The sequence below is a fragment of the Rhinolophus ferrumequinum genome, unplaced genomic scaffold (assembly GCF_004115265.2).
Source record: "Rhinolophus ferrumequinum isolate MPI-CBG mRhiFer1 unplaced genomic scaffold, mRhiFer1_v1.p scaffold_41_arrow_ctg1, whole genome shotgun sequence".
NCBI lineage: Eukaryota > Metazoa > Chordata > Mammalia > Chiroptera > Rhinolophidae > Rhinolophus > Rhinolophus ferrumequinum.
This window is the reverse complement of record NW_022680406.1, coordinates 22,413-34,764: the sequence shown is the minus strand read 5'-3', so window position 1 is coordinate 34,764 and position 12,352 is coordinate 22,413. Positions and strand designations below refer to the sequence as shown.

Below are 12,352 nucleotides of genomic sequence, written 5' to 3'. Positions count from 1 at the left end.
GTTTCCTAGAGGTATTATTTCATCAGGAAAAATATTACCTATAATTTCTTTCTTTTTGTATTTTTTTGAAGCATTTCAGAAAGAAGAAATTTCTGTTTATCAACTATTATGTTATCCTCACATTCATTTTACACAGAAAGGCAGAATAAATATTTGATTCCCAAATTATTCCTAATAAATCAGTACCATTTATATATCTTTAAGAGCTTTTCAGTATACCAAGAAATAGACAAAAGTTTTAGTTTCATTGTATTTTCTTATTTTAGAATGAGAAAATATTATTTGGGTTGATTTCTTTAGTCTTCCTTGGGTTACAGTGTTTATAATCCTTTTGTAGGAGATATGATTGATCATCTAGAAGTCATTTCTAACGCAAAATGCTATCATTCAGGATGGTGACAGCGAAGAGCTGGTAAACTAGAGAGAGAAGAAAGAACATGAAAATCTTGTCTTTTATAAGAAGGTTTGAAATGAGATGGAAACATGGAGAAAAGAGAATGGAGTGGAGTAACAAGGCGTTTAGTAATACTTTTCTTGGTACGCTATCTGGTATTGTTTGAAATATGACATAGATCTCCCAAGAGTTCTTTTTGTCTCTTAGATTGTCTTTCTATTAGGCCTTAGACAAACAGGTCACACTTGTTAAGCTATATATCTTAACTGACATTTTAATTATCTTTCTGGTTAAAAAACCTAGAATCTTTGAGCTAGAAGTTGCTATTGCATGTAAGGTTATAAGTTACTGCAAGAGAAATATCTATGTCATTATTTTTTTTTTACTCCAAAGACACTTTCTCCTTTCTCCTTAAGTAATAGTTTGCTTAAGATTAAAACAATTGGGGTTTCTGCTACGCAGTTTAATTAATGAGCTATGAGAAGACACATGGTTTTGATGTTACACCTTATTATCTCTAGAAGAGAATTGAAAGTAGAATAAAGAAAAAATATTAATACACAATGTAGCATTAGAAAAAAAATAAAGGGTGATTGAATTCATCATTAAAAAAGAAAAATAAATGAACATAGTAAAATCAATGCTCAAAATTACTAAGAAGAAGGTTTAGATAAGGAGGCAACAAACTGAATGAGAGAAGATTTTTGCAAACAGTACCTCCAATAAAGGGCTAATATCCAAATATACAAGTAACTCATACAACTCAAAAAAAAACAAAGACAACAACCCAATTGAAAAATGGGCAGACGACCTGAAGAGACATTTCTCCAAAGAGGACATACAAATGGCAAATACACATATGAAAAAATGCTCAATGTCACTAATCATCAGAGAAATGCAAATAAAAACCACAATGAGATATCCTCACCCCAGTCAGAATGGCTATCATCAACAAGACAAATATGTTTATTGCAGCGCTATTCACAATAGCCAAGATATATAAACAACTGAAATACCCATGATACAGGATTGGTAAAGAAATTGTGGTATACTTATACAATGGAGTATTACTTGGCCAAAAAGAAGAATGAAATATTACCATTTGCAATGACTTGGATGGACCTAGAGAATATTATGCTAAATGAATAAGTCTGACAGAGAAAGATAAATACTGTATGTTCTCACTTTATGTGGAATCTAAAGAACAAAATAAACGAACACACAAAACAGAAATAGACTCATAGATATAGGGGAAAAACCAGAGAGTTGCTAAGTCTGGGGTGCGGGGGTGGGGATGGTTGGAGAACATAACGGGATCTAAAGTACAAATTAGTAATCACAGTACAGGCATGGGATATGAAAGACAGTTTGGGGAATATAATCAATAATATTGTAAAGAATTTGTAGGGGGTCCGATGGGCATTTGTTTTATTAGGGAGACCACTTCATGGAGTGTGTAGATGTCTGAGCACTGCACTGTACTGAAGCTGAAGCTTAATAATAAGGAGTATCATCTATAATTAAATACACACACACACACACACACACACACACACACAGTGCCAAAAATGTATAGACATATGAAGAAAGGAGAAAAAAAACCTGTATTAAAATTGTAATGTTCATATTATATACCGATAACAAAAGATGAATACAAGGTATGTGTATACCTTTTTTTGGCACCCTCAGTATATTGTCAGGGGATGTAGAATACAGCATAGCGAATACAGTCAATGAATTGTAACAGCTATATCAGAGGGGTAGTAGATTGGGGGGGGATATAAATGTGTGAGTGTTGTAAAAGTCTAACTATGACATTGTTTTTCACACATGAAACTAATAAAAAATAAAAAAATAAAACATGCCAAGGTGGAAAAAAAAAAAAAACAAAGTCTACCAGTAGAAATTAAGTATTTATCAATAGTATCTAGTATTTGATAAATAAATTCTATAAATGCTTTCTAAGTAGTTCTTGGCGAACAAGTATCAGGTGATTGAGGTGGAAATGTTCAAAAGCTGCTGTGGGTGTGGGCGTGTGTTCTGCAATGGGGGAGAAACAAAATCACTGTGCAGTACAAGGACTTATAACAATAAAGGGTATAAAATCTAAATAGGACTACGCTTTGATCCCTTGTAGAAGTCTGGTAATTTCGTTTTGAGTCACGGAGATTGTGTGTGTGACTGTGTCACGGGAATGGTGATATTCTAACGCAGTGCTCCTCCTGCTTTTTACATCCGTGTGCATGTTGCACGAGCTCCGAGCCTCTTTGAAACTCGTACTGGGTTAGTTTCCACATAGAGGAATTTAAGGACAGAAAGATGGAAATTCCTTCTAGATGCTTCTAAAATTAGGATAGATCTCAAGAAGATGACATATGAATCAGGATCTAAACGAAAGGCATAAAAATAAAAAAGGCATAAGGATATTTCATGTTTTATAATAAAGAAGAATTCTATACTTCTAAGCATCATGGACATAAGTGTTTGTTGCCTTTCTAATCTATTCCTTTACATAACATTCTTATTTTCTGAAGGAAGCCCAGTGTCCTGGCTATAACCACTATTCATTCTCCTGTATCGTATTGCTGATTAAAGATTAAAACATTTCTCATGAAACTTAGTACCTTTTTGTTATTTAAAGAAGAGAAATTCTCCTCTTTATCTGTTACATCTTAAGTCCACTCACTATAAATATATAAATCAGATATAAGGACAATTGAACAAGAACCTCTAGTCCTATTCATCCCGTGGGAGCACAGCTGTGACGTATTTCAGAGAGCTTTGTGATTGCTCAGGCCTAAGCACAACCTTATAACATAAGGGGCTTTGAATGCAGGTCAGGGTAGACTACTGCGAAGCAACTGCTGGCAATAATACCAACCCTTAGCCAGGACGAGGTTCTGGTTCAGCTCTGAGGCAGAGAACTGGTGGAGCCAAAGACAAGCTTCCCAGGTCAGAGAGTAAGTACAGAAATGTCTCATGCCCCACATGTGAAGGGCTTTTCAAATTACTTTTGTTGAAAGATGCTTTCCCTGCTTGCTCTCTTACTCAATACTGACTGTTTTTTAAACAATGTATTCATGTAGGGTCTTTTTTTTCTATTTTTGTTTGAATACAAATTTTTGACTGAAGGGATCTTTTATTTTGCAAGGCTACATTTTGTTTTTTAAGTGCTGTTCTTTCTACGTCAATTGTTGATTACATGAACCTGTGGAATATTTATTTTCATTTTATTTTAAGTTTAAATGCTGTCATTTTTATAGACAGAGAGAAAAAGAGACCTTGAACTTTTAATGTTACTAGAAATTATTTGGAAATATAACGTGTATGTGTATTAGGTGTAAAAACACATTCAATTTTAAATATAAGGTTTTTTGTGTCAAAATTATTCCAATGGTAGTATGTGGGTGAATGATTTTTTGGGGGATATTAATTTTCACTATTAATTAGATAAAATGTTCAAAATCCCTATGTAAGGAAATACGTTCCCAGTGATAGCTACAAAAAGTGGAAAAGGAATTTATATATAATACAATATTTATGTTAATAGAAATATCTCAGTTTTATATTAATCAGATGCAAAACTTAAAGTAGAAGAACAATCAGATCTTTGAAACTGTCAGAAAAGATACTAAACTTGAATGCCACAATTCTGTAATAAGGATATGTTCCCCGGGGTTACTTCTAACAACATATGAATATGGTATTCAGTATGTACGAAGCCAACTATGCGCCTTGTGAGAGATCCGCACCAGTTGAAAGGGACCTTAATTTTTAATCAAGGACTTGTCACTGAGAGAAATCCTCTCGATTTAAATGAAACCATAATGCGTGCAACTCTTTCTATCAGACAAAAAGTATTTTCCAAACACTGTAAGAAGCTTTAGAAAGTTGTGCTGGACATTAGGATTCCTGTATATCTACCCTAAAAATTTAAAAACACTTATTTGTAAAGATAAGTGTACCTGTAACTTCATTGCAGCTTTATTACTGGTGTGCAAGACATAGAAACGACTAAGTGTCCTCGGACAGTTGATTGGATAAAGAAGTACTGGTACATATAAACAGTGGAACACTACTCTGCCATAACAAATGATAAAATATTGCCATTTTCGAGAACACGGACAGATCTTTAGATTATCATGATCAGTGAAAAGATTCAGAGAGGAAAGGAGCAGAACTATAAGACTTCACTCACATGTGGGACATAAAACAGAAAGCAACAAATGGGCAAGAAAAAAAACAGTCATAGACGTAGGCAGCAGTATGGTGGTTACCAGAGGCTAAAGGGCGTGGGGGGCGGATGAAGATGGGGCAAGGGTGTCAAATATATGGTGACAGACTGAGTACACCTTAGGTCATGAGCACACAATTCAATATAAATAGGATGTCTAATACACGATCTCTAATAGAATTGGGCACCTGAAAATAATATAATGTTATTAACAAATGTTACCGCAATAAATTTAAAATAAAAAAGGAATTACCTGTCTGTGGACATTGTGGTTGGAAAATCTGATGTGACTCTCTCCCTTTCGTGGTGCAGAGATGGCAACCCGAAGAAAGCCCCAGCTCCTTGTGCGCCTGACACTGTTCAGTGTGCTCTTCTCACAAATGCTGGCTTGGCCTCTATTTGAAGCACCTTTTCTGAAGTAAGTTCTCTTCCAGTTCAGACAGTTGAAGATTCCATGTTTATCTAACTGAGAATTTTCTATCTGTTATATAGAACAACTCATTTTTTTAAATTTCATATTATTTATTTAAATATTTTGTTGATATATTTTGCAAATTTTTCCACACCATATCAAGATGATTGTTCTTTTGTATATCTCTTACTGAAATTATATTAATACATAAGATTAGAATCCTGAAGGTCCCATAAAATTCATTGAGCCTTAGTAACTATTCAGAGATAGAAAGAGTCTTTGGATTTGGTCAATAAAAAGAAACATATCGGGGACGGCCCGGTTGCTCAGGCGGTTAGAGCTCCATGCTCCTAACTCCGAAAGCTGCCGGTTCGATTCCCACATGGCCAGCGGGCTGTCAGCCACCAGGTTGCCAGTTCCATTGCTCGACTCCTGCAAGGGATGGTGGGAAGCGCCCCCTACAACTAAAAATTTGAACCCGGCACCTTGAGCTGAGCTGCTGCTGAGCTCCCGGATGGCTCAGTTGGTTGGAGTGCATCCTCTCAACCACAAGGTTGCCGGTTTTGACTCCCGCAAGGGATGGTGGGCTGTGCCCCCTGCAACTAGCAATGGCAACTGGACCTGGAGCTGAGCTGTGCCCTCCACAGCTAAGACTGAAAGGACAACAACTTGACTTGGGAAAAAGTCCTGGAAGTACACATTGTTCCCCAATAAATTCTGTTCCCCTTCCCCAATAAAATCTTTAAAAAAAAAAAAAGAAATATATCACATCAAGTTGAATTTTGAAGTAAATTTTAGACACTTAGAGAAAGAAAGGGAGTTAATACTCAGCCTTTGAGAAATGTTTGAACCAAATGATGCTTAACATCAACAAACAAATAAACAAATTGCTTCCAGTTTTTATATTGAATATTAAAAATGCTTCATGGGTTCTATTTAATATAAAATCTTTCTTCTTGTCAGATTTAACTTTGCAAAGCGAAGACATTACGAAGGAAGTGTACTTGGCTTAATGTTCAGATAGGGTTGAACTGAGTAGCTCTTAAGCTTAGGACACGTCTTGTGAAAGTTTTATGGCATCTGTGTTATGGGATAAATCTAAATTTTACTGTTAATACTCTCATAAACCATAGAAGCCATTGTCAATTATGCTATCCATATTGTGTAAATGGGTGATACTTCCCAAGATTTTGCGTGCCTTATTTCAAATGACTGTAAAACCAAAAGTGCTGCCTTCTGAGAAAGGAATGTGTCTACTTCTACTGTCTTTTTCCTGACATGTTGGGTGACAGCATACCATCTGAAGGAGCAAATGAGCTTGATCCAGCTTTACTACCACTAAACCCTGATGTCTCGCCTAATGCATTTGCTGAAAATGACAGGTGAGTTCATTTTATTGAGTTTAATTTAGAAAATGTATCTCTGAAGTATAAATGTTTCATTTTTGTGTCTCCATGAGCTATTCCCGCAGCATAACACTGCAGGTTTCCACGTGTCATGGCTCCCTCCAGCCTGACTTACTGCAGCTCTTGCAGCTGTCCATGGTGCTCATGTGCAGAGGCTGCAACAAGCCAGGATGAGCCCATCACTCACTTACATTCTGTTGCACAAAATTCAACTTCAGAAATTGTACTAATACTAGTAAAACTGCACTATTTAGGATTCCATGATAGAGGAATTCTAAGGCCAGCGTTTCATATCTATGTGAAGATGCCTAATAACAAAAGTTACTCATTCACAAAACCACTTGTCAAAAGCCCCATTAAACTAGAGGCAGAGAAGCGGTGTACTAAAGACAAAAAATAAAAGCTTCCTCATCACAGCAGAAAGGTTCTGGATAGGCCCTCAGATCCTCCCCAATTTAAGAGATTTTTGTTTCCACATATTTTTGGAGAAGGGAAAGAAAAGCCATAATAGGGTTTGTGTGAAAAATAGGGTAGTTTTTTCTTATATATTCTTATTCATGGTACATGAATAAAACATTAGGAATCAATCAATCAATCAAAAATAGGACCTAGTCTAAATATATTTCTCCCACGAGTATGTCTCATAGAATATTTAGTGTGAAAGCGTCCATCAGTGATCATTTATGTAGAGGTATAACTGTACAAAAGCTAATTTCTTTAATTTTTCAATATTTTGGACTGGGAATATTGAAACAATCTTGATATAAATCACAAGAAAACATTTTTCATTATGTTATTAAGAAATCCTTCTGCACTTAAGTTTGCACAAGAATCTGTCCTAATAATCTGATTAGTTTTTTTCTTATTCACTGAGCCAAATAATATTTAGAAAAACATTTTTAAAATAATGGTTATTCTTTCTTCGTTTTTTCAGGAATGCGAGACACACTGAAGATATTTTACCCAGTGACTATGAAAGACTTTTGGGTCAATTTCCTGCCAAAAGACACGTTGAGTCCTTTATTGGAAAACGAGATAGGTAAAGAAAATTTAATATTTTTACCAAATATGTTATGATTATTTAATCTGCAAATTATCTTTTCACTGTTCACAATTTATTTTTTTTGTTCCAAATTGGTAACTTTTGATAATATTCAATTTAGTTAAAAAATAATGTATATTCTTCAATAAAATATACCAGGCCCATGCATTAGAAAATCGGGCTTTCTAGTAATATCATACTCACTGGTTCAGACACACTTAGTTTTGTAATTAACAATCATTTGTAAATCTGCAATCAAATTGAAGTAGACACTGTAAAATAAGACACCGTATAAACTGAAGCAAATTTTCGGGTCACCGTAGTACTTGTTTTTTAACTTCTTGCTCAAACCAAGCATTGGAAGATTCTTCTTTAACTGGACAATAGCTGGATATTTACTAGGTAGTATTTATGTCAAGTAGCTTTTTAAAAATCACTTAGTTTAAAGAAACTTCCTCTGAATGGCAGAACAAACTTCAAATATTTACCCAATTATGTTATTTTATAAATTTTTTGCTCGTTTAATACACAATATGTCTTCAGACACTCCCTGAAAATGCCAAAATGTGTTGGATTATTCCCACTTCCTCTATTTTTAGGTTTAGGTATATGTTTCTTTTAGAATTGTTGTGAAAGAAAATGAGTTGGGTGTTGGAATTCCTTTTTATCTGACACCAAAATATTTGGAACTTTGTTATATATACCATTTCTATTTAAAACTCTCTGATTTCTGTTTCCTCACATTTCACAGCGATGACGTCTCAGGGGACAGTGGTCCGAACGAATCTCAGTTAGATGACCAAGAAGCACTCCTTGAAAAGCAAGATGCTCTGAGAGAATACCTCCAGTACCTTCGTGATGAAAGGTAAAAACAAAAAACAGAAAACTTGGTATAATGAGTTATTATAAATGATTTTCTAAAAAGAAGCTACATAATGGAGACATACCTATCTCTGTTCCTCACTATCTATGAAATGGTAATTCTCAACCTAGACTGCCATTAGACTCCCTTAGAGAATCGTTCAAATACTGATGTCTGGCCTTACGCAAAACTCATGGCCAGGAAATTAATGCCTCTAGTGGTATGGCTCTAGACCAGGGGTGTCCAAACTGCTGCCAACGGGCCAACTGCAGCCCGCAATCCATTGTTAATTGGCCCACAGCAAATTCCAAAAATATATTTAATTACCTTAAATAAACAAGATGAGGCAATACGTACTTCACCTCGAGTGAGGGGCCCGGCTGTGTGTGTATTTACCGCATACGGCCCTTGGTGAAAACCGTTGAAAAAAGTTTGGATGCCCCTGCTCTAGACATTGGTATTTTCTAGGGCTCCCCAGCTGATTCTATTGTGCCTCTAGAGTTAAAAATGATGAGTCTGAATCTGGAAATAGGTTTAATCAAAAGTGCTGATATTTGAAACATGTGAAGCTTTTTCAATTAGCAATTTGGTATCACATGGAACTCCCTTTATGTGCATATTCAAACCTGATTTTTACTAAATTCAGCCTTGAGTTCTTTTGACTGTTCAGATCCTGTAAAACTTGTGTCTCTCTGAGGTGATAGATATTGGAGAACAATAACAGGAAGTGGGGTGATCTCCCTTTTTATTCCAATTATTTTTGTTTAGATTGTGAGTACTAAGAACAATTCTGGTTGGGTGAGCTCAGACAAGATGACTATCTTTGCCTCCTGATTAAATTGTGTAAGAATAGTTATAGCTGCTTTAAGGTTGAAGAACAATTCATAGATAATAACTAAAATCAAAGATCATTATTTAGCCCCCAGATCACTTTACGGAGCACAGATAATACCGTAGGTCACACATTATATCTTTAGATGCTTTGTCATCTAAGAGCCTTAACATGCACAATGCCTCTTTCTGATTGGCAGTGATGGGGAAGACTTTTCAGTAATAAGAAATAAGCTCTTTGGAACAAGCTGATGATAACTCCTCAGTGGAGTTATAAAAGGTCAGGGTCTCTGCACCCACCCACCGTGTGTTCTTCTTTTATTCTTACAAAAATCATTCAGTTATTTAAGTAGGTAAGAGTCACTTATAAGATACATCTTAGAGTTCTCACAGTAAGACCTCATGTAAGAAGGATACTTCTGGGGCCGCCCGGTGGCTCAGGTGGTTGGCGCTCTATGCTCCTAACTCCAAAGACTGCCGGTTCAATTCCCACATGGGCCAGTGGGCTTTCAACCACAAGATTGCCAGTTCAATTCCTCGAGTCCCACAAGGGATTGTGGGCAGCGCCCCCTGCAACTAAGATTGAACACGGCACCTTGAGCTGAGCTGCAACTGAACTCGCCGATGGCTCAGTTGGTTGGAGCGCATCCTCTCAACCACAAGGTTGCCAGTTCGGCTGAGCGGCACCCTCCACAATTAAGATTGGAAGGACAGCAACTTGACGTGGAAAAAAGTCCTGGAAGTACACACTGTTCCCCAGTAAAGTCCTGTTCCCCTTCCCCAATAAAAATCTTAAAAAAAAAAAAAAAAAAAGAAGGAAACTTCTGCCTGAAGAGGACCCCAAGCCAGTAGACAGCTTAAAATGATTCATGCAGGGTGGTGATCACCTAACAGAGAAAGCTAAGAAGGAGTAAACAGTTTGATATCTCCTAGTTTGCTCAGACGTATTCCTATCCTTCTGTCAAAGATATAACACATAGAAGACTGTCTCACTCTAATGAGAAACACTGGCTTTCTTTGGAGAACCAGCCATGCTGCTTTTGCTAATTGAAGTTTTAGTCCCACAATTGACTGTTAGCACCTCACTGATGTACAGGAAATACGACCATATTACAGCATGACTCATTATTGTGAAAATACCAAGGTACTCTGGGTTTAATTGTATTCCTGAAGTACAATACAGCAAACTTCCTACAGCAAAAGTCCAATTTAGGTTATTTTGCCTATAAAGTGAATATAGGTACTATGGCACCAAAAGCAGTCACTGTAAAATGTATTTTGTGAAGAGAAAACACAAATAAGTTTTTTTCTGTTTATTAATTGATATATTTGCTATCACAGTTGTTTTTATGTGTACATGGATACAAGACATATTTCTAACCTGAGTTACTTTAAGATAACATTAGCCCATAAAAGATGTTTATGAGACTTTGCAAGTGCTTAGTCATCACTGTATCACAAGTTGGCATAATTTTCTTTAAAGGTTATGCAGTAAATATTTTTGGTTTTATTGCCTATATGGTTTCCATTGCAACTACTCGGCTCTGCTATAGTTGTGTGAGTGTTGCCACAGATAATATGTAAAATGACAGGGAGTGGATGTGTTACAATAAAACTTTATTGGTAAAAAATGAAGGTAGGTTGGCTCTACCCCTAACTAGGTCAAAAAGATTAAACTAGATGAGCTGAGACTGAAGACAATTAGTGGTCATTCTTCAGTTCCTGGAGCAAATGTCTAAAGTTTTCATTAGACGCCTCAAGAGTAGACAGGGTGTCTGGGAAGGCACCTGCGCCATTGGTTGCTTCTGTCCACTGATTACAAAATCACCTCTACCAGAGATCAAGGTCAGGGGCTCTGCACCCGCGCACTGATTATTATGAAAGGAGATTTCAGGAAAGGATATTATGAAAGGAGATTTCAGAAAGGATAGTACTATGAAAGGAGATTTCACTTTGCTCAAAAACATACTTTAATTTCAAATGGGTAATTATTAACGACGTATCAGAGAGCCCCTTCGCATTGTAGTTCCATCTGTGACAAACAGGCCTTTGAAGATGCTCTCTTGATATTGCAGAATAGAGCCTCCTATCACAGGTCATTGACAAGGGGCAAAGAGAAAATGAGGTTTATCAAGTGAGTGGAGAAGGAATGAAACTAATATGCTGTAAATAAGAATATTTTACACTTACACACCAATTCTTCTTTTTCAGAGTTTTCGAAGAAAAATGATTAGGTGAAGTAATTATACTTTGATTTCTACTTAACTAATTCAAGAAACATCTTCAATATCAAAACCAAATAAAATACTGTGCTGGTCATGTTGTGACTTATTTTATTCCAACATAATAACTGTTGCTTACATTGCGAATATTATTTAAGAGTTCTTAAAATTGTCTTTAAATCATGAAAATCCTGGAATTCCAGAGGCTGCATATCTTTTCTAACAAAGATATATTTAATGACAAGTAAACACCAGGTTCATTCCAATTGTACGACGCTTTATGGAAGGGTAGTAATAGAGCAAAACTGATGTGTTTATTTATGGAGCACACTTAACTATTTAGAAGAACGGAGCAGATAATCAGTGTCTCCAAATTTCAATGTTAAGCAGATGGAATGCTGTGTTAAATGAACCTCAAATTGTCTAAGAGAATACCTACAAAATAAATTTTTTTTTTCAAAAAGATTTTCAAAAAATGTTTTGCATCCCCACATCCGAAGGCAAAGTTTATTTTGAATGAGAGTAATGGCCTCTGAAATTTGGATCTCTAATTGCCAAAGGCTCTCTTCTGATTTAATGCCTCAGTGAAGGAGAATGGCCTGTGCTTCTGACACTGGACCTTTTTTTTATGCTCCTATTAAGTATGTGTAGTATGTAAACTGAGTGGAGCATTTGTTTTTCAGTGACACATTTTTTTTCCATAACCACTCAAAGAATCCTTTGATCATACCACCTTCATCAATGAAAGTACATTTGGAGACACAACTATTTTCCTAAAATGATTGCATAAAATTACATACAGAAAATAAAGAGCTTTGATTGTCATGCAAACAATTTCTATTGTTTTGATTAATTTAAAGGAAATGGCACCACCTTGTTTTAGCACTAAAGTCCTATGCACTAAATAGGTCTCTTTGATATGTAAGGTAGGACAATTTGAATGTTTTGT

General features: G+C 35.9%; 1 long non-coding RNA gene across 1 annotated transcript; it reads left to right on the top strand.

The window, feature by feature from the left end:
• The first annotated feature begins 7,372 nt into the window (after window positions 1–7,372).
• Window positions 7,373–12,066, top strand: LOC117019988 (uncharacterized). Its single transcript, XR_004422609.1, has 3 exons — window positions 7,373–7,485; window positions 8,240–8,353; window positions 11,393–12,066. It is a non-coding gene; the product is annotated as an uncharacterized LOC117019988 (long non-coding RNA).
• Window positions 12,067–12,352: the final 286 nt, after the last annotated feature.